Source organism: Macaca fascicularis, chromosome X (assembly GCF_037993035.2).
Source record: "Macaca fascicularis isolate 582-1 chromosome X, T2T-MFA8v1.1".
Classification (NCBI taxonomy): domain Eukaryota; kingdom Metazoa; phylum Chordata; class Mammalia; order Primates; family Cercopithecidae; genus Macaca; species Macaca fascicularis.
In genome coordinates this window covers 131,430,641-131,456,838 of record NC_088395.1, presented here as the reverse complement: position 1 = coordinate 131,456,838, position 26,198 = coordinate 131,430,641, and the positions used below count along the sequence as shown (strand labels likewise).

The following is a 26,198-nucleotide window of genomic DNA, read 5'->3' as shown; positions in this document are numbered from 1 at the left end:
GCCCGATACCTGCTCATTAAACCCAGCTTCTCCTTCTCCTCCTCCTCCTCCCACCTCCCTCCACCTCCCATCTCAGCTGCGGCTAAAACCTGGAGTCTTGGGGAAAAGGAGAAAAAAAAAAAAAAAAAACTCGGCTGTGAAGCTGTCAAACCGGGCATGCTCAGTAGACAGGGCAGGTTTTTTGGTCTCGAGTAGCGGAGAAACATTTTTTGCACCACCGCGACCAGCCTTAGAGCGCGGCGGCGGCGGCCACGGCAACATCAGCCCAGCCATCAGCCGTGCAGACGCCCAGCACCCGGGAGCGCGGCGAGCTTCGGCTCAGCCCGGAGTTCACCTCCGAGTGCCCCAGGGGCTGAGCTCACCCCTTCTGCTCTCTCACACACGAACACTCTCTTTCACTCTCACACACACACACGTATACACACTCTCTCGCACACACAAACGACCCTGGGCGCAAGCACCCTTCTGGCAGGTCGTCCGCTGGTGCAATAGTAGCCGGGTTCGGTTCCTGCCTCCGGCGGCCGCCGGTTTAAAGCACCGCCGCCAGCAGCCGGAGGAGAGCAATGCGGGGGCCCGAGCGGCAGCTCGAACAGTAATGTGGATTTACAGTCGTTTCCCGCAGGAGTCGGCCGAGACGCCCTAAGTCCCGGGCACTGGCAGCGCCCGGCGGAGCCGAGCACCTGGCGAGGGGGCGGGGGAACCGCACCTGGGGACGCCGCCGAAACTTGCGCTTGGAATAGGTAGGTGCGTTTCTCCTGACTCCCACCCCATTCCTTCTCGCTCCCGCCCGCTACCCCCAACCTTCTACCCCAAGGACTACAGGCGAACTTCCCCCCGAGGCTGCAGGCGGCGGATGGCGGCTCCCGGCTGTGAGCGGCTGGTTGAGTCCGCTCTGGGACTCCTGCCCGAGGTGGCAGAGCCTCCGCATCCTTCTTCTCCGGTCTCCGCCTGCCATGGGGCTCTGGACCATCTGGGGCAGAAGGCAGGTCGGCCTTGTTCGCAGTTCAAGCTTACAGCGGGCCCTGGCGACGCTGCCCTTCGAGGGCTCGCTGGGCTTCCCAGGCGGCACTTTGCCAACCAACTCCTTCAGTTCTGAGAGGGAGCCTCCTCGCCTCGGTTCTCGCGCAGAGCCCAGACACTCTAACAAGTGGACCTGGGTACCTGGGGTGAGGATGGGAGGTTTGGTCTAAAAAGAAAGAAAGGGGCGCTTCTCTGGCATCCCTCCCATCCTGGAGCGCTTGCTGGGGCTCTGCCACTGGGGTCCAGGTCCTGCTGTCTCCCCAGAGAAGATGCCCAAGGGCTGGGACTCACTTTAGTACCTGTTCGCTTCTGAATTTCTATTTGAGCCTCACTTAGGGAGCCCGGGTTCCAGGGAGAACTCCAGGACCTCCTAAACTACGCCGCCGTCGAGGGCCCCACCCGATGCGTCCTCCCTATACCTTAGTCAATCTTTGTCAAAAGAGACAGTCATTACAACCCAGGCGGTGCTCCGGGAGCCGTCGGTGTTGACTTTAACCATGCGCTCCAATGTGCAGGTTTTTGTGTTTCCGCATTTCATACGGAGACGTGGTCCCGGAGATTCAGCAGCAGCCAGCACATCTGCGAGCGCCAAGCACCCGCTAGGCATGCTTGGGGAAATGTAACCTCACTTTCTTTAACTCCATGACTGGAGGATTGCCAATTTAGTTTCAAGATGCTTTGCCTAGAGGCGGAGAAGGGGAGATTGTTAGTGCTACTTGGTGAGTCGATGTGTTTGCAGTCAGGAGTGTATTTAAACATTTCAGTGAACCCGATGCAGTCAGTTGTTTACAATTGCGGAGACAGAAGATCTCACTCCACTAGTAGATGTTTCCACGTCTGTGTTGCCACTGGGAGAGTAGGGGCGGGGGCGGGGGTTGGTTTGCAGCTCGTACTCGCCGTCGGCAGCTTCGGGTTGAGCAGATCTGCATCACTGCTACTGGCGATATGCTAATAGGGGTAGAAAAGCTCTACATCTCCAATATGAAACAATTGGTCAGTAAACGTCCTGAACTTTACCGTTTTTTTTCCTGGGATACCAACCTGGAGGTGTATTTGAGGTGGCTCAAAGAAATACAAGGAGAAGTTCTCAATGCCACAGAAAGGAAATTAGTAACCATTTGGTTTTAAAGACCAAAAGGAAACGAAACATCCCAGTGGACTCTAATAGGTACCGTTAGATTCGCGTTTAATTGATCGCGTTTGTGATAAGTAAGTGTCACAGACAGCTTCCTTGAATTTTAGACTCTTGTTCTATGATTATAATTAACAAGCCAGGTAACAATGTACTGTGAGAATCAATTGCTACTCTTAACGTGTTTGAGGAGAACATTGCAAATGTCTGCTCCATTATATTTTTTTGGCTGAAATAGCCCGGTTCATCTTCCTAGTCCGAAGTCTTCTGATCTGGAGCAGTGGATACTCCAGTGTTACCAAGAAAGGGTAGAGTCTAAGAGGGAAAAGCTTAAAAAACAAAATTAATGAAAAGGCGATCCACACCTTTAACTTCTGCTCCATGATTACCCAGCATCTGCTTGCTTGCTCAGCCCCGCTCCTTGCTCTTCATATCTGCAATGTGGGGAAAAATGAATTTTCATAAGGCGCAGTAAGACCCTCAAAGTAAATAACTGGAGAAACAGAATCCCAATTTTGCCATTTTAGTTCAAGTTCATAACACTATTTTGTGACGCATTAAATAATTTACTGTTGCAAAGTTGGGGTTTGTAAGGGTAATTAAAAGCTTTCAGTTATGCCAAAATAATGTTGAAAACTTTTCATGATCAAAGAAAGTCAAAATATGCATTTAAAAAGGGATCAGGTAATTCCTAAAATAAATCCATGCTCTAAATGTTATTTAAAAGTTTTCAGGTTGTTCCCCAGAATGTTTCTGAAAAACAGGTGTTTCTGTAAAACAACTCTATGAAGAAATGTTAACATTTTCATAATAAAACTAGTAGAGTCCAGTCCTGAGAACAATGTCAGATATACATAGCAGAAAAAAACCCACAGATATTTTTGCATACATGAAGTAGTATTTTCCATTAGGTTTAGGTTCCAATTATGAATTAGGGACAGTCATGTCATTTGACAAAATATACAGTGAGGCTAAAGGAAAGAATGCTTTGTAGAATCAATGTGCTGTAAAGGTGATTAAGATTTCAAATATTCAAGCATATAGGTGTATTAAAATAAAATTACATTATACTTAACTATCATCACATTCAAAGGCCTAATTCAGTCTGAATACCCTAGAAGTCTCAGTGTTTCAGTTCGGGCTGTTATATGTGTAAATCACACCCACATAATCATAGTTTCCCTCATAGTCATTGATCCTTTCTGATACCTTTACCAGAAAGATTCTTGCTGAAGCAGAATAGTCTAGCATTCAAGTTTATTCTGTATGATATTACTTTAAATTGTCAAACTGCAAAACATTCCTGATATGTTGTTTCTGAAAACAGAAAACTTAGTGGAAATTTATTTTCCGTGACAGCCTTAAAAACTTGGAAGTAGTAAGAAATTTTAGTGTTAATTAATAAAACAAAAAAAAATTCACATTCTATGTTAGAGATAGATATTTGGAATCCATATAATTTTTGCTTGAAGTTTGCTTTTCCTAAGTCATTCAGTTTCAGATTTAAGTACAGCTATCAAGTAGTTGGTATAGATTATGGTTAATAAATTCCCTAAAGTTTCCCAAACAAGTTAATTATTATTATTTATGCATTTATTTATTTACTTACTTATAAATGACCAGAGGTCAAAAGAAGACCAGTACTTTGAATACCTGACTCGGTGATTAATTGTTTTGACAAAAACAAATTTTCTTATAGTACTCATATTTGTTCTCTCTCTCTCTCTCTCTCACACACACACACACACACACATATGCATGGAAGCAATTGCTTGTGAATGCCTTGAATCAGGTATAAAACATGCACAATAGCTTTATTAAAATTATATATATTTGTTAAATTGCTGTGGATTTTAACCTCAAATTTAATAATCCATGCATACTTTAAAAGCTTCCCATCACTTAATGTTTAGAAGAAAGGTTTAAACTGGATTCCTAGTATGACTACAGGCAGATGAAAAATATTGTAAGGTACAGAATTTAGCAATTCTGACCAACAGCATATACCCACGACTGGAAGTGTAACTGCTGATTATAAAAATTAAAAGGAATCAAATTTCAGAAATGCTCACATATACCACAATTGCTTTAAATAATCTGTAGATTCTGAGTATTAGATTAAATCACTATTTTGAATGGAGATTGCTATTATTTTTCTTTCTCCTAAAAGGTAAAATATTCTGAATCCTGGCTTAATATATTATTTTTATTCCTTTCTGTTTTCCATTGATTTTTTTTTTTAGAACAGAGGAAAGTAAATATCGAATATAACCAGCTAGAGCCATGCTTAGTTTGAGCAGGTGAATGCTATAAAAGGCTTCACACAGCTTTTGATTATTCTTAACAACCTTGATGGCCAACCATAGGTGTCTGTTCAGTATTCGGTGCTCTGTTACGGCAATATATATAATGTATAGAGATTTTGTAGTTTGCTAGACGTGCTGTGGTACAATTTAGCAAGACCAGCAAAATTGCTTACATTTGGAACCCATGAAAAATAGGGCTGAGGAAATTGGAATATGATGGCATAGACTGAAAATTATTATATAACAATATTTATATCAATTGCAATGCTAACATTTCTGTATAGAAATAAAGCTAATTTTAATTTGAAAAGTAAATATTTTTACAGGTGATGTGGATCCCTAATATTTTAAAATAGTAACGTAGAGTCTAATAAATGAAGTCTATTAGATTCTTATGTAACTTCAGGACCGATTTCAAGGCCTGGAAGTATAATCTTGGATAATTTACAACTTAAAAAATTATTCTAAATTGTACTTCCTGTCCGAGCCTCCAATTTAGGTAAACAATAGCATATGGTGAAACATGCATATATGCCAACTAACCACTACTTCTTGGATGATGTTTTTAATGTGATGTAATGATTCTGAAATACTGGATTCTCCACCCCCGCTCTATTCTAACTGTAAGAGTGGAGAAATTAATTGAAAAATGGACACATAAAGACATGTTAAAAATCTCTTTTCATATGGGTGGATCTTCCAGGCCTGTGAAGTTCTTACCTGGGAGCCTTTATATTTCTGCTTATGGTAGATATGTGCCAAGGTTAATATTTTTTCGATGGGTACTTATGACAAATTTCTATGACTGTATTTAGGTGACACCCAAATATGTGAGTGCACCATTCTGTCAACCATCCAACTGTTTGGGGTGACAAACATCTGGTTGTTTGAGAAAATTTTTTACTTAGTTTCTGGGTGTTTTGGAGTCACTTAACAGACCGATGACCCTTAATATCCATGTCAAAAGAGAAAAAATAAAATAAAACACTTTAAAATACATGTAAAATTTCTTAAACACTCTTGGGTTACTATAAAATACCCAATGAACTAAATGCCATCGTGAATCTACAGCCTTCTACAAAATGTATAAGGAGATGTTGCTTGCATTCTCCAGCAATTACAGAAACAGAAACACACCGACCTTTTCAGCAAGCCAGGAACTTAAAAACTTTAAGTTCAATTCACACTCCACTCCCCCTGCCCTGCCCCTACCCCTGCCTCCTGCACTGATTCATCAGTTTAAAGAAATTGACTTAAGGGGCTTGATACATTGGCTTCTTAAAATTTCCTGTACCTCATTTTCCACTGATTGTGCTACTGCCATGGAAACTAGACGGGACAGACAGCTGGGAGTCACTAATTCAGAATGGGAATCTGCTTGTTAATTTAATTTCATGCCAGCCTGTTGGTCCCTGAAAGTAACTGTAAAAGGCTGGGGAATTGAATTTGCTAGAAATAAATGATTAAGCCGAACGAAAAATCAGTGCCATCTCTGTCATTTTCCTGAAGATCTTACTACAACCCTCTTTGTCCCTACTCAAGCAATTTTTTAAAAATAATCACAGAAAGAGAAGTTTGATTTGTGCATTCCTATTGGTATGTATATATTCTATGGAGCATTTTTTGTTCTAATAGAACATTCACAGCTGTAAAATAGTTTCATAATAGCTATTACATTGAAAAAATATGTTCTTTCAAATTATGATTTTGTAGACTTTGAAGAAGCCTAGTTAGTGATGATAGGAAAACATAATATAAATGATGCTTGAATTTTCTAGTAGAATTGGTTATTTTTCCTTTTCAAATAAAAAAGTCTTATTTACAATATCTATGCCCCACTTTTATTACAGAGACCAAATGTATTTGAATACATTTATTTGAAATTTTTAAAACAGTCATTTTACCAGTCACCAGAAAGCATACTGATTGTTTTAATTTTAATCGACTAAGTTGTAAATTAATAAGTAGTCAACAATGAGGAAATTGCCTTTTAATGTTTCTCATATTCTGTTGTAATGTTTTGTGGCTGATTATGAGTTATGAAATTAAATTTTGGAATCACAATCTCTATGATGAGCTGAATTGCAATCCATGTGAAGTCTTTTGCAATACCGGCCAAAGCCCTGAGAAACTAATATTATTTTTCTGTCAATTTGTAGCTGTAAACAAATGTCTATATTATGGCTGAGAAAAGATCTTTGATAATGAAACAAAGAATGGAAATATAAATAGATGTAAAGGTCAGAAGGTATTTTTCTGTTTTAAAATTAATAAAATTTCAGAATATATATATTCTAAGTGAAATTATTAATGATAGAATGAAGTAGTTATTCAAAAGTTTAGGAAAATTAATATCCACATTTTTACAGTTTAGGGAATACTGAGAATATCAGTATCCAGTTGTTGAGTGTTGAATTGCTTGTATTTTATTCTTTGGTTTATTTTTTATTACTTGGACTATATCTGTGTGATACTAAAATCTGACTAAAACTTAAAAAAATTAGGACAATCATCACGGAACATGTAAAATTCATAATATTGGCATCTTCTTTGTCATGTCGATTTCCTCTAACCTTTCAGCAGATGCTTGCATTTGGATGAACAATGGAAAAAGTCGTTCATTTATTTGGATGGTTCCAGTTTCCACTGTTTATTCAAATGCTTGGTTTTTATGGTGCTATAGCCTCAGTTTCCCTTTTGAAATCACCATATATTTATTTTTCAATTGTTTTTCTCTTTAGATGAATGGTAAGTATTCAGGATGCTGATGCATATTATACCTATATATTTAACTTTCAGTAGAATTTCTATATGGTTATATTAAAGGAAATCCATTTTCATTTTAATGTTTTAATGTTTGGAATCAATTTAGTGTTTTTAGTTGCCTGTATGAATGATGACTTTTAAACAGCCAAAATAAAAGCACATGGCTATCAGTTTGCAAACTTCCAGGAAAGTCTGATCACTGGCTAAGGTCAAAGAGAAAATTTCCCAGTTGCATGGTTTTGCATAATTGGTGGATTCTAAGTGTGTATATTACCTCTAATGTCTCTATCTGGTTTAGACACCTGCCAAAGAGAAGGTGCCAGATTAGATGGACAATTGGTTTATAGATATTGCAATCCCTATGTCCCAGCTGCATACATTTTAAGAAAACTCTTCAGTTGTTCAGATAAATTAGAAAAAGATACTGCAGATGGCTTATCTCAATAATCCAGGTTTTTTCGGGTACATTTAAAATTAAATATCCTAGGAGATGATTAATTCAGGAAAGCTATTGATAATGAACTCATCTTATGCTACACATCCTTTGCACCTATGATGATACCTTATTAAAGGTGTTTCAATCTTGCTAATTACCACCTGTGTTTAAATATAGAGGTGTATAAATACACTATAACTACACAGCGGCTGGAAGCCTTCTCAACCTAAAATTTTGGCCCTGTTTTTAGCTTACTCAGTTCCTATCAACAAAATGTTTGTGGTCAACGTTTTGAATTTATACTCTGTGCCTTATCCTCCTCCTGCCTTTAACGATTTTCTTTTTTAAAGCTTCTCTGCTTAATTGCAAGCATTTGAGTGATACTGATGTGTGATCTGTTCTATTAACTAGCCCAAAAATATGTTTGTGTTTATGTGTGTGGAGCTGACATTTTTTAAATGAATATTTATGAAAACATACATACATTGTGGACAAGGATTTCATAAGCATCATTTACAGACACATATAAATACATCACTTATTTGCTTACTCTATACTTCAAATGAATATGTTTTTTGTAACATTGACTCATTATATGCTTAAAGCTTTAAGCAATGTAGGAAAGCATTTTAAGAATTGTGAAGCAAGTCAAAAACAATAAACTTTTTTGGGGAAGATAGTATTAATTTCACTAATGAGATCTAGTGCCCGCTAAGGGAGAAGAACAGTACAGTTGATTGGCCAAATTGATACTTATTGCTTAGACTTGAAAATAATCTTACATTTTAAATTATCAATAAAATCACTCTAATTCTTTCCTTCCTTCCTTCCTTCCTTCCTTCCTTCCTTCCTTCCTTCCTTCCTTCCTTCCTTCCCTCCCTCCTTCCTTCCTTTTTTTTTTTTCTCTTTTTAAACTACTTTTAAGGGTTGGGTTGCTATATAGTTTTGAGAGAAAGGAAATAGGCTTTAGGACACTCACTAAAATATTGGGAGTGATTACTCTTTCTATTCTTCTTCTGATTCTGGCCAATTATTTATATATGTTCCAGATAATTATAAGCATAACATGAGATATTATTATTTTTATTGTTTTCAGTTCATACCCTCTTTCAGTTATCTTGGGTAGGGGCTATAATGTCACACTGATTTACTGGGTTGGTATTTATTATAGATTTACGCTGTTCATGTATTCATATGCTGCTAGTACATTTGTGATATATCTTTCTTGTTTAGTCTAATAAAATCTCAACACTTAGGTGTGACACCATTTATTTTTGGTTTGGAATTCATGAAGTGTCAACACAAGGATGCTACATTTTCTTCATTGTTTTGTTCTTTTCCCTATTTGAGATATTGCTTTGATGAAACATTGGACAACTTGTGAAGATGAGGTAATTTTAATGTAAACAATTAGAATTCAGTGCAAGTGAAATATTTTAACCAGTAATTTAACATGGAAGAGAGAACATTTTAACAATTTACTTCTGTACAACATGGAATAAAGTATCCTTAAGAAAATGTGTAAAACAGCAATAGACATAGTGAGAGAACACTGGTCCCAGATATTTAGCAAAATACATGAAACTGCTTTACTATTGAAAGGGAAAAAATTAACATTTACACTGATAATCTGTGACAATGGGTCTTGAAGTCTCCTGTTTTCCACAGAGGCTCTCCAGGTCTCATGGACTGGTCTCTCCTTTTACTGAAAACTTCAGTATTACATAGTTTTGGTTATACATCATATAACAATTTTCATGAAGGAACATTTTCATTTGCTCATTCTTCCATTCATTCATTTACTAATTTATCAAACCTTATTCAATGCCTCTGTTTACCTGGTGCTACAGAGACATTAAAAAATCATCTTTGGGAGACAGATATATAAGCATACTCTGGTCATGTAACAAATGCTTTAGTAGAGGAATAATTAGAATGTTCTGGAAACTCAAAGGTTGATATAGTTTTATAAATAATCAGCTATTTGAATTGATTCTTAAAGAGTGTCTAGGATATTTTTTAGTCAGAGAATATGGAGCACCACATTCCACATGACATTAGGGCTGTGAAAGAACACAAAGTTAAATTAGCAATGGGGAATACCAATCTAGGACAAGAGAGTGCCATTTTATTTCCTATCCGAACCTGGGGAACAGAGGTCAGGGATAACGTCTTATTTTATTTCCATTTATGTGTCTGACATACAGAAGAGGCTTAGTACACATTTGTTGAGTGAATGAATGGGTTGGTATTTTGCTGCATGGAGATAATCCTAGAAAATGGTGTTTTTCCTGAGGCTTATCCAAAATTAAGTAGTGTACTAATTTGTAGTAGAGTCAACTGAATGAGATAAGGGATTTTAAAGTGAGGGTAAGGTGAATCAACCTTGTTTTAGAAAGACATCACCAGTATGAAGGAAGAATTGAAGTAGATTAAGAGTATAGTAGCAGTGAGAACAATAGAGAGGCTGTACTGTAACTATGACCAATTATGAGGATATGAACCAAGGCAGTGACAGTAAGGATGGAGAGGAGTGGACAAATTTGAGAACCACTCATAAGGTAGAATCAATAATTCTTGGAAATTGATTAAATTTAGGGTGTGAGGAAGAAGGAGGGAGTGACTCTGAGGCTTTTGGCTTGGGAAACTACATAATGCTATGAAGCAGTATAGGGAACACAGAAGAAAAAGTTGGTTTTAGTGGGGATAATGAGGTCAGGTTTGGACTTACTCAATGTGAGACACCAGCTAGGCATCCAGATGGAGATGGATTGTGCCAGATGGAAATTACAGATCTGACTGCATGCAGTGGTTCATGCCTGTAGTCCTAGCAGTTTGCGAGGTCAAGGAAGGAGGATTACTTGAGTCCAGGAGTTCGAGACAAGCTTGGGCAACATAGTGAGACCTCATCTCTTTTTTTAAAAAAAAAATTAACTGGGCGTGGTGGTGCATCTTTTAGTCCCAGCTACTCAGCACTCTGAGGTAGGAGGATTGCTTACTTGTACCTGGGATGTTGAGACTGCAGGTGAGCCATGATTGCACCACTGCACTCCAGTCTAAATGACAGAGCAAGAGCTTGTTTTTAAAAAATACAGATCTGAAGATAAGTCTGGAATTAGAGATGTGGGTGTCATCAATCAATCAAAGTAGTTGAAATCATAGGGGCAGGTAGGTGAGCTTAGCTAGAGACTATATACAGTCATCTCTTGGTATCTGTGGGGACCGCGTTACAGGACCCCCCACCATAGATACCAAAATCCACACATAGTCAAGTTCATTATATAAAATGGTATAGTATTTGCATATATCCTAAGTATATACTTTAAGTCATCTCTAGATTACTTAACAATACCTAATACACCAGACTCAATGGTGTGCTTGCCTATAGTCCGAACTACTTGGGAGGCTGAGGCAGGAGGGTCCTTTGGTCCCATGAGTTTGAGTCCAGCCCGGGCAACACAGCAAGACCCCATCCCTAAAAAAATAACCTAATACAATACCTACACATCACTTTATTCACGTGGATTCAACAAAGTGCTTGCTGTTCAACAAATTCAAATTTTGCTTTTGGGCACTTAGTGGATTTTTTTCCGAATATTTTTGGTTCATGTTTGATTACATCTACAGATGTGGAACTCATGGATACAGAAGGTTGGCTGTATAGAGTAAAAAGAGAAGCAAAGATGAAAACTTGAGAAACACTGCATTTAAGAGTTTAGTGAAATAAGAGTCTTCAAGAGAGAGGAAGTTAGAATAAGATTAGAGAGGTACAAGCCATATAAGATAACAATAAAATAGAAGATAAGGGAGGAAAGAATTTTATAAATGCCATTTGGGCAAAGACATGAAAAAATAATTCACAAGAGAGGAAATAGAAATGAGAAATGGAAAAAAAATAAATAACTGAAAAAAACCTCAACCTTCAGTAATCAACATAAATGGTATTCAATGAATATAAAGTTTCTCTTATGCAAGGCAAATAAGTTCTAGAGATCTTTTGTACAACATAGTGCCTTAAATAACAATACTGTATTGTACACTTACAATTTTAAGAGGGTAGATCTCATGTTAAATGTTCTTACAATTTGTATGTACATGTATACATACAAATTAGAAACAATAAATGCCTGTTTATTTTAAAAATTAAAATAATGCTCAGTGCAATTTTTCAAGTCCCAAATGTTAGAGTCATTCTTGATTTCTCTTTTTTAACACCCGACACCCAACCAATTAACAAATGCCGAGTCTACCTTCAAACTGTATTCTTTATCTGAATAATTTTCTTCTCACTCATTACTAACACTCTAGAACAAACTACCATCATTTCTTACCTGGACTACTGAAACAGCCTTCTAATTGATATCCCTAGATCCATTTTTGTTCTCATATAGTTTTTCACACAGCAACCAGGATGATCATTTTAAAACATAAACAAGATCTTATGATTTGCCTGCTCTCTGGCTTCCAAAGGTTGACTTCTCATCACACTTTAAAAAACTTGAAAATTAAAAAAAAAAAAAATCTTTACAATGGCCTACAAGGCTTTACATGATTTGGTCACTATTTATTGGACTTCATGTCTTACTATGTCCTCCCTCAAACATTGCTCATAACATTCTAGCCATATTGCCCTTTGATTTGTTTTTTAAACATGCCACGCATTCTTTTTTTGTCTCAGGGCCTTGTGCCTGCTTTTTTCTCTGTCTGAAATGATTTTTCTCCAAGGTTTCTGCAGGCTTTACTTTTGTTTTAAAATAAAGAACAGAAGTTTATTTTCTCCCAGTTCTGGAGGCTGGGAAGTCCAAGATTAAGGCACTGACATTCAGTGCCAGTGGGTGTTACTCCTTCTGCTTCCACGATGGTGCCTTGTTGCTGTGTCCTCCAGAGGGAAGTACCCTGTGTCCTCACATGGTGGAAGTTGAAAAGGTGGGGGGGGGGGAAGCCTAACTCATTCACTGGACCTCTTTTATAAGTTACTGATCCATTCATGTTTTAATCACTTCCCAAAAGGTCCCGCCTCTTAATACTGTTGCATTGGGCATTAAGTTTAAACAAGAGTATTGGAGGGGACATAAACAATCAAACAATAGAAGTATATGATAGATCCTTTTTGACTCTTTCAGGATCACACCACCATAATAATGTCACCAAACAAGGTGAATGGAACATTCTAGCATTACAAATAATAATAAAAACTAACACGTATGAAATGCTTCCTAGAAAAAGCACTGTCCCAAGGACTTTATATGTGTTAACCCATTTAATTTTCATTCACACCTCTCCAGGTTTACTTTCTTACTTCGTTCAGATATCTGATCAAATGTTCCTTCATCATAGTGGCCTACTCTGACCATCCTATGTAATGAACTTTATTGTCCTTCATTTTCTATGCCTTTATCAGCTTCTATTTTTTTATATTACTTATCATTAACTGGCATCATACTGTGTTTTTATCTTATCCATTTTTCTAGAATGTTAGTTCCTTAAGGGCATAAACTTTCTTTTTTGCTCACTACTATATCTGTATCACCTAGCACAGTACCTGATACATAGTAGGTGATTAATAAATATTGGTTGAGTAAATAAATGACTAATAAGGACATGATGAAATATTTGTTGGTGTAGATTTTTCAGTTTGCTGCAAAAGCCTTAATGATGTTCATACCAATAATTCTACTTCTGGGAATTTGTCCTAAAGAAATAACATGAAATAAAGAAAAAACTACAAAGATTTTCACCAAGCATTATTTGTGATAATAGAAAATATGAAGGAACCTAAATGTTCAACAAGCAAATGTTATGTGATTTATGATATATCTAGACAAGGCAATATATAATGGCCATTAAAAAAGATGATTACAAATATTTTAAGATAAAAGGAAAATGTTTATGTTATACTACCAAATGATAAACCAGGGTGTAAAATTATATGTATCCGATATGTAAGAAAGAAAAAAGACTTGAAAAAGATATACAAAAGTGCTAAAAATGATTATTTCTGATTGAAAAGGGTGGGTAATAGGTTATTTTTTCCTTTATTATCTGTATTTTCCAAATTTTCTGTAATTAGACTGTATAACTTTTATTATCAGACTTAGTGTATTTACAAAAAAAAATTACCATATTAGAAGTGAGGTTTGGGAATAAATAACAAAGAGAATAAACCCATTTTTCTTGAGATATGTTGCTGGAGGGACAGGAATATGCCAGTTTTAACTGAGACCAACTATTGTCGGACTTTGTTTTGAAGAGGACTACAGAAGAGGAAATAATTGAGATCCACTGATCCAATCTGGTCTTCACTCACTAGAGAACCAAAGAGGGCAGAACTTACCTGCTAGGATTTGAACAGGATGTTCAAGGAAAATTGCACAAATTAAGTCTTCTTCAGATTGCTGTGGAAAGCACTAGCAATTTGCTTCATGTAAAACAGAAGTGATTACTCACTATATTTCTTCATGTCATGTAGTAAAAACAATTAAGTGAAGTTAGACTATAGATTACTTGGCTATTCAGCCACAGTCACCTCTAATGGAAAAGAAGAAAAATAGCATTGACAAGTTTTGGCAGGTCTCATCATTAGAAATGCCTATATTGCCAGAAAGAAAAGAAGCTTCAGCCAATAATGTAAACCTAGAAGTTCTCTAGGCCTTGAGGAAGAAAGTGACAATACAGAATGTTGCAGCATTAATTGTCTGAGAGCACTGATCATTGTAATGGGAAAACTGTCTCTCTTATTAACACAATTATTTTCTACAAAGTCTTTGAGTAAATGTCCCATTAGAAAAATTTCATTAGGAGTTTCGAAGCATATACAGCGATGTAAAGATATACTCGTTAATAAAATAAAGGGTGACCTATATGCCGCCCAAAGTCCCTTGAAAATAGAAATAGCATTAATATACATATTAAAATTACAGTATAATTGAGTAATTATTTTTTAAAAGTAAAAATTTGTACCATTTTCTAAACTAATGGAAATTATACTTTTAACATCTATTTGAGAAATATACCTATCCATACACATGTATGCATATTCACATTATGTGCATATTCATATATACATATATTTTTTGATGTCAACATCTTGACATTGGCTTTTAGGCCCTTCTTCTGCTCACCTCCAATTTATGCATTTTATCTCCATAGGCAATCTCTGCTGATAGTTTTGTTTTAAAAGGCTGAGAACTGAAGGAAGTAGAATATTATTATCTGTGTAGGAAGAAACAACAGAAAGTGGTGCTAATTAAGGTCCAGGCTAGATGATCTCTTAATGAACTGTCCAGATTTGGATATGGGACTCTGCTTGCAGGGTCTAGCCTATCTCCAAAACCAATAGTCAGTCCTGTGAGATGTATTTTTAACATTTGTATAATAGCTTCTGCTGTTTTTGCCTCTGTTTTTGCATTATTTGGCTGAGTTCAGTGATGGTCCTGTCAAACATTCTAATTTCTCTTTCTTAAATGGTAGTTAGCCCACATTCAGTATTAAGACAGTGAACAGTTTCTTTTTTGGAAATGAATTCTTGAATGCAATAGAGAGATAAAGGGTGAGGGAAGTTGTACATGTTCAGAATTGTTAAGTGATGGCAAGTAACCTGTGGTATCTGACATAGATCAGTGTATTAACTGGTCTTCTCTAGTCATAAATGGGGTGACACACTCCTAAAGGAGCCAGCTTGAAAACAATGGAGAAGTGAGCAGAGAAGAGCTATATCATTTTGAAGCCCTTCCCCAACCACCCCCCACCCCCACCCCAGTCTTCTGTTTATCTCACGAAGGCAAAATGCTACATATAGGGCAGTTTATTTTTTAAAGCATTTTTTGCTAGCCTCCTTGCAGAATCAGCCTGATGTATATGAAGCCAATTTCTACAGACTTGCTCTGGTATATGCAGCACAAGAGCCAGAAATATTTTTTGTAGTCTGGATCTAAGTACTTTCTGAAATGTCTTCCCTTGAAAGATTCTAACTTAGCACTATTCTGGAACCACATGAACATTTGAGCAGAACTGCATCTTTTTTGAGCAACATTAACAGTGATGAAAAATGCACATCAGGCAATTAGATTGCAACTAATCAAGAGCACCACTTCAGCCTAGTATGAATGATTTATATATAGTGCATTGGATATGGAGATCATTAGTAATAATATGATACCCTGTTGTCATTATAAGGTCACCTTGGTGATCTTTGTAAGATATTTGTAAGGTGACAATGATGTTATTGACCTACATTTTAAATATTACTTTTAAGTATTGTCTTCTGTCTTGATTTACTGGTAAAAATTTTAAATTGTTTGCTCTTACTACTGAGAATTTTCCTCAAATATAAAAATAATAGGTTTTGGGATTACTTCATTAATAAATTGGGGCCATAAGGTTAATTAAGTGCCAATCATAAAATATTAGAATGTTAAATTTTAAAGTTTCTTTTTTCTTCTGCTTTAATTTACACACTGCCTTTTCTTTTCTTTCCTTTTTTCTTTTTTTAGACAAGGTCTCGCTCTGTCATCCAGCCTGGAGTGGATAACACTCCAGCTCACTGCAGCCTCAATCTCACAACTCACTGCAACCTCACTGCAGCTTCAACCTTCCAGGCTCAAATGATCCTCCCACCTCAGCCTCCAAAGTAGCAGAGACTACAGGCAGACAGCATAATGCCTGACTAATATTTTTATTTTTATTGTAGAGACAGGTTTTCACTCTGTTGCCCAGGCTGGTTTCGAACTTCTGTACTCAAGCGATCATCTCACCTTGGCCTCCCAAAATGCTTCGATTACAGGCGTGAGCCACCCTGTGTGGCCCACGCTGCCTTTTCTAAAATGGATTTTCGAAGAATTAAAAACATATAATAACTCTATATATGAGTAATATATGTTTATTATAGGAAAGTTAGAAAATACAGATACACAGAAAGAAGAAAATCATATATAATTTACATACATGTATATCTAAGCTGAACTCACATTGTGGTTACTTTACAATGTGCTTATTTAAATAAATATTTCTGAACATCTTTCTATGTGAATAAAATAGATATGTGCATACACACAGACATATATGTACATACACAGACCTACACACAGAAAGAGAGACAGAGACAGAGACAAAGAGAGACAGAGTTGGAAAAAAAACACCAAAAAATGAAAAGAAAAATTTATAGTCCCCTTTCCCTCATCTCTTCCAGAATGTCATTTAGAAGCAGCAAATTAAAGACATACGTAGAAATTATATGAAGTGATCATTAACATCTAACAGTTCCGATATTATGTTTAATGGCTGCTTAGTAATCCATCATATAAATAAATCATTGATTTATTTAACCAGACTCCAATTATTGGATATTTAGGCAATTTCCGATATTTATTACTATAAAAACATCATGAAAAATTCTTATACATACCTTTCTGTATATCTCTGATAATTCCTTTTGAAATGTTTAAATGTAAAATAACTTGATCACAAGGAGGACATATTTTTAAGGGTTTTGGTACCTACTGACAAGTTGCCCTCCATAAATATTGCACCAATTTTACATTACTAATTAATGACTTTTCTTTTTTTCTTTTCTTTTTTTTTTTTTTTTTTTTTTTTTTTTGAGACAGAGTTTTTCCCTGTCACCCAGGCTGGAATGCAATGGCACAATCTCAGCTCATTGCAACCTCCACCTCCCTGATTCAAGCAATTCTCTGCCTCAGCCTCCCGAGTAGCTGGGATTACAGGCACCCACCACCAGGCCCGGCTAATTTTTGTCTTTTTAATAGAGACTGAGTTCACCATCTTGGCCAGGCTGGTCTTGAACTCCTGACCTCATGATCCACCTGCCTCAGCCTCTCAAAGAGCTGGGATTACTGGCGTGAGCCATCGCACCTGCCATGAAATGACTTTTTAAAAGTTTATATGTTAAAAATCCGGGTGACTTCATACTGCGTATACATAAATCAGAGGAAGAAGTGTATCTCTGAAGTGGAGTAAATTAGTGGGGATCATTATATAACAACACAGCTCCTTCCTTAGTCTATTTGTCATGCCATAAAGGAATGCCTGAGCTGTGTAATTTATAAAGAAAGGAGGTTTATTTGGGTCACAGTTCTGCAGGCTGTAAAGAAACATGGCAAAAGAATCTGCTTCTGGTGAAGACTCAGGAAGCTTTCAATCATGTCAGAAGGTGAAGGGGAGACAGCATATTCAGAGATTAAATGATGAGAGAGAGGGAGAGAGAGAGAGAGAGAGAGAGAGAGAGCGCGCGCGCCAGACTTTTTGTTTGTTTGTTTTCAACCAGCATTTCTCATGGGAACTAAGAGTGAGAACTTACTTGCATGATAAGGGCACCAAGTTATTCATGGAGGATCTACTCCCGTGATCTAAACACCTGGCACCAGGCCCCACCTCCAGCATTGAGTATCAAATCTCAACATGTGACTTGGCAGGGCCAAACCAAAAATATCCAAACCATAGTGGAGACACATTTTATAGTCAATTTTATACCTGTTGAATAAAAGATGCCATATGGGACGTTGGTAAAAGGACTGAACCAAAAGTGAGGGGACATGCATTCTAATCCTGGCTCTGCCACTAACCACATATGTGAGTTTGCAAAAGCCATTTAACCTCTCTGGGCCTTAGTTTCCTAATCTTAGAGTTGTTTGAGAAATAGATGAAATACATATCTGAAATTTATTTATAAATTGTAAAGGACAATTTTAATGTAAGAAATTAGGACTACTATAAATTGTTTACACTAGAGTGGAAACTCCTTAAAATTGTGGGCATTTCATCTCAGAATGGTATATTGAGTGAAAATTAAAGAAAAAAAGGAAATTGAATAGTGTTCAGTTGGGAAAGTCTATGTGGAGTGGGTGAGAATTTCATACTCCTCCAGGTATACTCTTCTATAATTAAGAAATTCCTTTTTTAGCAGCATAATTAATATAATTAGTTGAAACTTCAAGTAGACCTTTTAAAAAACGGACCCCTTTATCTCTTCTGAATTGCACAATGAATATTTTTTTTTTTCTTTTTGAGACGGAATTTCGCTCTGTCACCCAGGCTGGAGTGCAGTGGCGCGATCTCGGCTCACTGCAAGCTCCGCCTCCCGGATTCACGCCATTCCGCCATTCTCCTGCCTCAGCTTCCCGAGCAGCTGGGACTACAGGCGCCCGCCACCACGCCCGGCTAATTTATTTTTGTATTTTAGTAGAGACAGGGTTTCACCGTGTTAGCCAAGATGGTCTCGATCTCCTGACCTCGTGATCTACCCGTCTCGGCCTCCCAAAGTGCTGGGATTACAGGCGTGAGCCACCGCGCCCGGCGTGCACAATGAATATTCTTACATTCACAACCCTCATCTCCACTTCCAACCCTGCCCCACGTGTATCTCTTCCATTCTTTCATATAAGGACTGCTTTGGATTTGCATGCACATATGTTTGAAGGATAATTTGGCCTAATTTGTTTACAGGAATTACAAGGGTGACCTTTATTCCGCTGTCTCCTTTTTGATTCTCATAACTTCTGGACCTATCAAGGTATGTGCATTTTACACTGAATTTTACTTTGAGAATTGAACACATAGCTACATAATGTGAAAAGAATGGAATGTTTTGATGATATAGTCAGTTATATTTATTGCATGTCATGTAAATGAAATGCATTGTTTTAAAATTTTTAAAGTCTATTTGTCCATTTTATAGATAAGCTTGTGTCTGTACCTCATAATTTTTAGTGTTTGCAAAAACAAATATTCAGGCTGTCTTACATGTCTTACATGTCTGAATAATTCTGTGACCTTTTCCACATACTACTAAATCAGGAGTCTTCTTAACTAATGGGAATATCTGCAGAGTGCATATGAATAGCAGTAGCCAGAGAATATGTTTGCAAAACTATTTAGTAGTTCTTAGTGACTACAAATAAATATTTGTCCATATCAATGGAACAGATATTTCCATTCAGAAAATTTTACTGACATAAATATTTCCCTCCTGAACTGAATGTTTTGATTCTTTAGTAAAGTCTCATGTAAAATATTTGTATTTACACAGGTATTGCATTCATTTATTTACCCTTCCATTCTACCTTCTCTTCATCTACCCATCTATCCATCTATATGTCCAATAAACAGGTATTGAGCAACTTTTGGGCAAAAGTTATTGTGCCTTTTTTACTGATAAATGTGCCAATGTTGGTATAATTGAAGTGGAGCATTGCGAATGTTTGCTTCTGTATAGTCAGTCCACTGTTAGGTGTACTATGTGAGAAAACGTGGCAAGATGAAGGGTCTCCCTCATTGGTTTTATTTTTTATTAAAATATTGTTCAATGTTCAGTCCTTAGTAACTAAGGCATAGAAAACATTGATGTTTTTCCCTTTGCTACCTATATCTTGCAGTACTATGCATCATTAATCAAATGTGAATTCTCATTTCAAGCTGTAAAAAAGTCAAAAGGATGATCTGAATTTGTGGTAAGTCTTTGGCATCACTTGATACTTTCTTTAAGAATATGTAAAAAAGAATTCTGCAAACTCTCAGAATTTGCGTTGCCCTTCTAAAAATGTAACACAAATATCTCATTAAGGGTTTCATTAATTGGGCTCCAATTATTGGATATTAGTCTGTATCAGAAATTTAAAACAGATTTGTCAGTTTTGACTATACATGTAGTTCTATTAGCCTTTCTTTCAGAGGTAATGTCTTTAAGGGAATACTATTGCCAAAAAGTTCAGATTACTATAGGAAAAAAAAATGTAAGATCAGAAAATAAAATGACATTAAAAGATAAACTTACTTAAAAAGTAAGTCAAGATTTTTGCATGTAATGTCATTTGTGAAAATAATTTTTTTAATTTGGTAATTGTGAGTCTGCCAGTTGCGCAATACTAATTGCAAGGTATTTTTTACACTAAGGAAGTTTAAATGTGTGGAAAATGTTAGTCTTACTAAGCTAATGTGAATGGATCAGAATGGAGAGGAAAATACCTGACAGACCCAAAGAATGTACACTTATAAAAATAATTGTCACTAAATATTTAAAAGTTTCAGAGAGCAGCTAGTTTCCCTATTTTAGAAAGACAACATTACATAGTAGAAAAGCCCTTGTTTGTCAATCAGAAAACCTGGGCTCTACTCTCAGTCTTATATTAGTAATATGTTTCTCGTCAGGTCACTTCTCCACTCTGAGCATTGGTTTTCTTATGTCTATTATAAAAACATTGGGCTGAACAACTCCAACTGTCCTTCTGTTCAAACATTGTATGATTTTTAGAAAATTCAGGGCTGTTCTCAGATATGCAATATGGAATCAAGATTAGGGATTAAATTGGAATACACACACCATTTAAAAGATTGCTCCTTGTTAAGTGGTTTAGTGAGTTTGCAATAGTATATTTATTTTTCGTTGATTTAAAGCAATTGTGTATTCTAACGCCATTATCACTCACTCACTCCACGCGTACTGGTACTGGTGTTATAATAAATAGTTTCAAGCTGAAGTTTAGCTACTAGTCTCGAGTCTTCCTCCTTAATAAAAATGCTTAACTTTGGGATGCTGCTGTGCTTCTTCTCTGTCAGTCTGTTGAAGTTCAGCAAACTATGTTTTCACCTTCTTGCATGATGGTCGTTCAAGGTCAAGCATCTCTCTATACCTTGAAACCATCCAAGTGCGTAACCTGATGACTTCAGACTCCAATGCTTTCAATCTGGCACCCTTCATGAGCATTGATTCATATTAAAAGATTTAAAATATATTCTCCTTCATCTACATATCACAGCAGTAACAACTTGGGCACAGGACAGTGCCTGAGAACAAATAACCACTTGGAGTTAATGATCTGAGGGGCAGCTGAAGGACCATTGACACTTCCCAGTCAGTTCTTTGTCCCTATAAAATGCCTACTTCTGAGGTGCCGAACCTTCAATAATTTTTCTGTCTCATATCAGATTAAGTAGTGACCATAAATAATAGCATTTAATACATAATAATGAGATATAGCAATGCAATAAAATATCAACAATTCTAGTACTACATTAAGGTGGTTATTCTGATGAAACCAAAAGAATGAGCAGTAAATGAAGTTCATGAATCATAATATTTTAGAAGAGACTTTCACCTTATTGATTTGAAATGAGATATAAGAAATAATTCATATGGTTTAGGGGAGCAGTTCCCTTTCTTTTGCTCTGTATTCCACTGATGAATGATCTAATTTAGAAATAATAAAAAATGCCTCTGACATCTATTTTAAATTGATTTTTAGATAGTGTATGTTCAGCTTTTTCCCCTCTTTTTTAGCACTAGATTCATTTTTCAAGATATGTACAGCTCTGAACTAAGTTACAAATACAACTCTACAAATGTTCTTTTCCAGAAGAAGCACTTTTTATTTATTTATTACTATGACAAACATTAATAAGTCTCTACAGTGTGCCAGGCATGGTGCTAGGTGCTGGGGAAACAAAAAGTAATGTGGAACATAGTTCTCACTCATAAGCTCATCATAGAGACTTGGGGACTGTGCTATACACAGAGAAATAAAATAATCAAGTGTTGTAGGTATGGAGTTTCTATGAATTTACTTGCTCATGGCATTTTTAAAATAAGTTTAAAAGATTCATATATCAAAACCTACTGAGTAGGGCAATGATATGTGTAATCTAAAATAGCTCTCCACTCGAATCTACAGGAAGCATTGGTTATGGTGGGAGAAATGCCCCCCCTCCAAAAGATGTCTGTGTCCTGATCTCTGAAACCTGTGAATATGGCATGTCACATGACAAAGAGGAATTAAGATTGCAGATGGAATTAAGGTTACTAATCGGCTGACCTTAAAAGAGGGAGATTATCCTGGTTATCTCTGTGGGCCCAATGTAATTACAAGCATGTTTAAAAGTGGAAGAAGAGGGCAAAAGAGAGAAAAACAGAGAGATGGGCACATGAGAAAAACTTGGCCTGATTTTACTGGCTTTGAAAATGGAGGAAGGGGCCATGAGCCAAGGAAGGTAGATGGCCTCTAGAAAGTGGAAGAGGCAAGAACACTGATTCTTTCCTAGAGCCGCCAGGAAGGAATTCAGCCATGCTGATACCCCGATTTTAACCTATCAAGACCCACTTCAGACTTCTGACCCCCAAATCTCTAAGATTAGTCTGTATTGTTTTATGTTGCCAATTTTGTGGTAATTTATTACAACAGCAATGGCAAACTAGTACACTGAGGTTTACTCAGTATGGAAAATGTGAGAAGTCTAGCTGTCGATCATGATTGCTGAAAGGCATTCTTCATGCTGAAATTGGTGCACAGGGTTATTTACCTAGTGACCATTTTTTCTAGATATCCATATCAGTCTCCTCCATCAGAACTACAGCGATTTGTGAGGTCCCTGAAAAACCTGGCAATTCTGACACTCCCACTCCCAATTTCAGAGAGAATTTAGTCCTCCTTCCCTCTCCTTCTGTGGACCACTTGTGCTCCCTCCTCCTAACCCCTTGTCCCCTATTTCTCCACATTGATGCCTAGGATACAAGGTTTGTTGATAAGTGAGAAGTAAAAAATTATCTTTTTTCTTTTATGGAACACCTGCAGCAGGAAGAATGATATAGGCACTAATATCCTAATAGGTTACCCTGGCATGGGTTTCATGGCAATCTAAATGTTGGGTATTAAGTATAGTGTGAAACTGAAGTTTCAAGCTAGTGGCCTGTTGCTCAGGGCCAGTCCTCAGATATGTTTGTTTGCAACCCAGAATGGTTTCTCTCCTCTCTTCTCCTTTTCTTCCTTTTTAAAAATGTTGTAGCTTGAGTGTGTCCTCTTTAATTTTGTAGTAGAGGGTAAGTGTATATGCTTTGGAGTTTAAAACCGTGAGAAGATCCAATTCGGCCACATACTGACTGTTCAGCTTGGGCAAGTAGATTAAGAATAATCTCTCTAAATCTCAATCTCCTAACCTCTAAAATGAGAATAATAATTATACTTCATAGAGTTGTGGCGTTGAAAATGGCATGCAAATAATTCATAAAACACCTTGCACAATGCCTGGCATATAACATAGTGTATGCTCAATAAATACTAGCTATTACTTCTGCCACTATTATTGCTATAGTAAGGGCACAAAGGATGGGCAAACAATTTCATCTGGTAAGGTGATGAGAAGCAGATATCTGGAAAGGCTTCATGGAGGAGGTAATGCTGGTAATAATAGGGCCAGGCATATGAGTGTGGACTGCTGGGGAATAGGGAATGGCAATTTGGTATTGTCAGATGAAAAAATGGTAGGGATGAGAATATGTTCTAAGCAAAAGAATAAGTGGCAGAGAAATATCAAATAGCCTGGTCTCTTAGGGAAACTGCAATCAGTCTTTACAGGTAGAGGATCATGTGGAATGTAGGCATGAGAAGAGATAAGGATAGAGAAGTATGCTGGAGACAGATATAGATGGATTTCCCTAGCTTGTATCCTACTAAGGTGCACTCTTTTTTTCCTGTAGGCCAGTGATTTTCTGATGTTGCTTGTGAAATTTTAAGTTTGGTTTATTGCCCACCGAACCCCTTTCTTGCTTAAGGGCAACCCCTGAAACGGCTACCTAGGAACACTGATTATTTTATTTTATTTAAATATAGATAGATAGATAGATAGATAGACATAATTTTTATGTTATTCATTTATTTTTTTAGAGATAGGGTCTCACTATGTTGCCCAAGTTGGTCTCAACTCCTCAAGTGATCCTCCTGCTTTGGCCTCCCAAATTGCTGGGATTACAAGCATGAGCCACTACACCTGGTGGAACATGGTTTAAAAGTCACTGCTCAGTCGAGCACGGTGGCTCACGCATGTAATCTTAGCACTTTGGGAGGCCGAGGCAGGCGGATAACTCGAGGTCAGGGGTTGAAAAGCAGCCTGGCCAACATGGTGAAACTCTCTCTCTACTAAAAATACAAAAAAAAAAAAAAAATTAGCCAGGCGTGGTGGTGTGCACCTGTAATCCCAGCTACTCAGGAGGCTGAGGCAGGAGAAACCTGGCAGGCAGAGGCAGAGATTGCAGTGAGCCAAGATTGTACCACTGCACTCCAGCCAGGGAGACTAAATAAGACTCCATCTCAAAAAAAAAAAAAAAAAGTCACTGCTCTAGGAAAGGAGGAACTAGAGAAAGAGGTCAATAATCACGTTTGTGATATAAAGGGCCCACCCAGGTGGTAGTATGGAGGATGGATTGGAGGGATCAAGTATAAAGACCAAGAAACCAGTTAGGAGACTATTGCTAAAAGCTAGATAAGAGATGATGGGGGCAGATGGCAATTGCCAATGGTGATAGCAATAAAGAGACAGAGTTGAACAGTGATTCTCAAACTTGAGTGTGCATCAGAATTACTTGGAAGGCTTGTTGAGAAACAAATTGCTGGATTCTACACTTGAGTTTCTGTTTTAGTTGGCCTGAGGTGGGGCCCAAGAATTTGCATCTCTAACAAGTTCCCAGGGGATGCTGATGCCACTGGTCCAGGCACTACACTTTGAGAGCCATGGGATTTGAGATATGCTATGTAGGACTGACAGGCATGAGTCACTTATTAGATATGGGAATAAGGGAAAGGTTTCTGGCTTGAAAGGGTAGTCAGATAGTGATACTATTCAGCATTACTAAAAGCAAGTTTAGGCTGAATTGAGAAAGAAAATGTTCATAACCATAGCAAAAGAGGGTAGCTAAAAGTCTTTATTTATTTATTTATTTATTTTTTTAGAGATGGGGTCTCACTTGGTTGCCCAGGCTTGAACTTCTGGCCCCAAGCTGTCCTCCTGACTCAGCCTCCCAAAGCACCAGGATTAGCACCTGGCCTTTAAAAATCTTTAAACAAGATTTATGATCAGATCCTAGACTTTCTTCTGGGTAACCTGATTCTATACTTTTGTACTACCAGCTTCTCTTGCTCCCAGCCCACCACCATTTATATGCCTTGGTGCCATTCACATTCAGGAAGTGAAAGTACAACCCTGGGAGGGGTTAGAATAATGGATTCCATTTTATACCTGTTGAGTTTGGTGAGCCAGCAGAACATCTAAGTGAGAAAACCTGAAAAAATAATTTAGGCATTAGTATTTGTTTATTTGTTTTTAATTTAAAATGATGTCATTTCCTTATTTCAGGTTGGACATTAACTCTTCTTTGTGCAAAACTGGAGTAGTCAAAATATAGGTCAATTTTTTTTTAAGAGATGGAGGTCTCATGCTTTCACCCAGGCTGAAGTGAATGGCACAATCATTGTTCACTGCAGCCTTGAACTCCTGGGTTCAAGCAATCCTCCTGCTTCAGCCTCCTGAGTAGCTGGGATTATATACGTGAGCCACCATGCCAGGCTAGATTGAGCTATCATGTGCATATTTGCTATTAGTCCTATAAAGTGTTAAATTTGCTCATAGCTGACAATCATCCTTTTTATAGTATAGATCAGTGAATCCAAAACACGTTTATTTTAAAAGTCCCCTTGAACACCCGTGTGATCTAGCTTTCTCTACATTACTTCCTTACCAAAAAGGAAACATCGAAGTATGG

At 37.3% G+C, this 26,198-nt stretch overlaps 1 protein-coding gene across 3 annotated transcripts in view; it reads left to right on the top strand.

Moving 5' to 3' along the window:
• The first annotated feature begins 231 nt into the window (after positions 1-231).
• The window catches only part of TENM1 (teneurin transmembrane protein 1), an 845,979-nt gene continuing 820,012 nt past the window's right edge, over positions 232-26,198 (top strand). The window contains exons 1-2 of one of the 3 annotated variants that reach the window (XM_065538348.2): positions 232-740; positions 19,121-19,187. The gene's annotated coding sequence lies outside the window, so the exon portion shown is untranslated. Of the gene's footprint in view, positions 745-19,120; positions 19,188-26,198 lie in introns of all 3 variants that reach the window. The other 2 variants (XM_065538349.2, XM_015443786.4) reach the window with 2 other exon arrangements.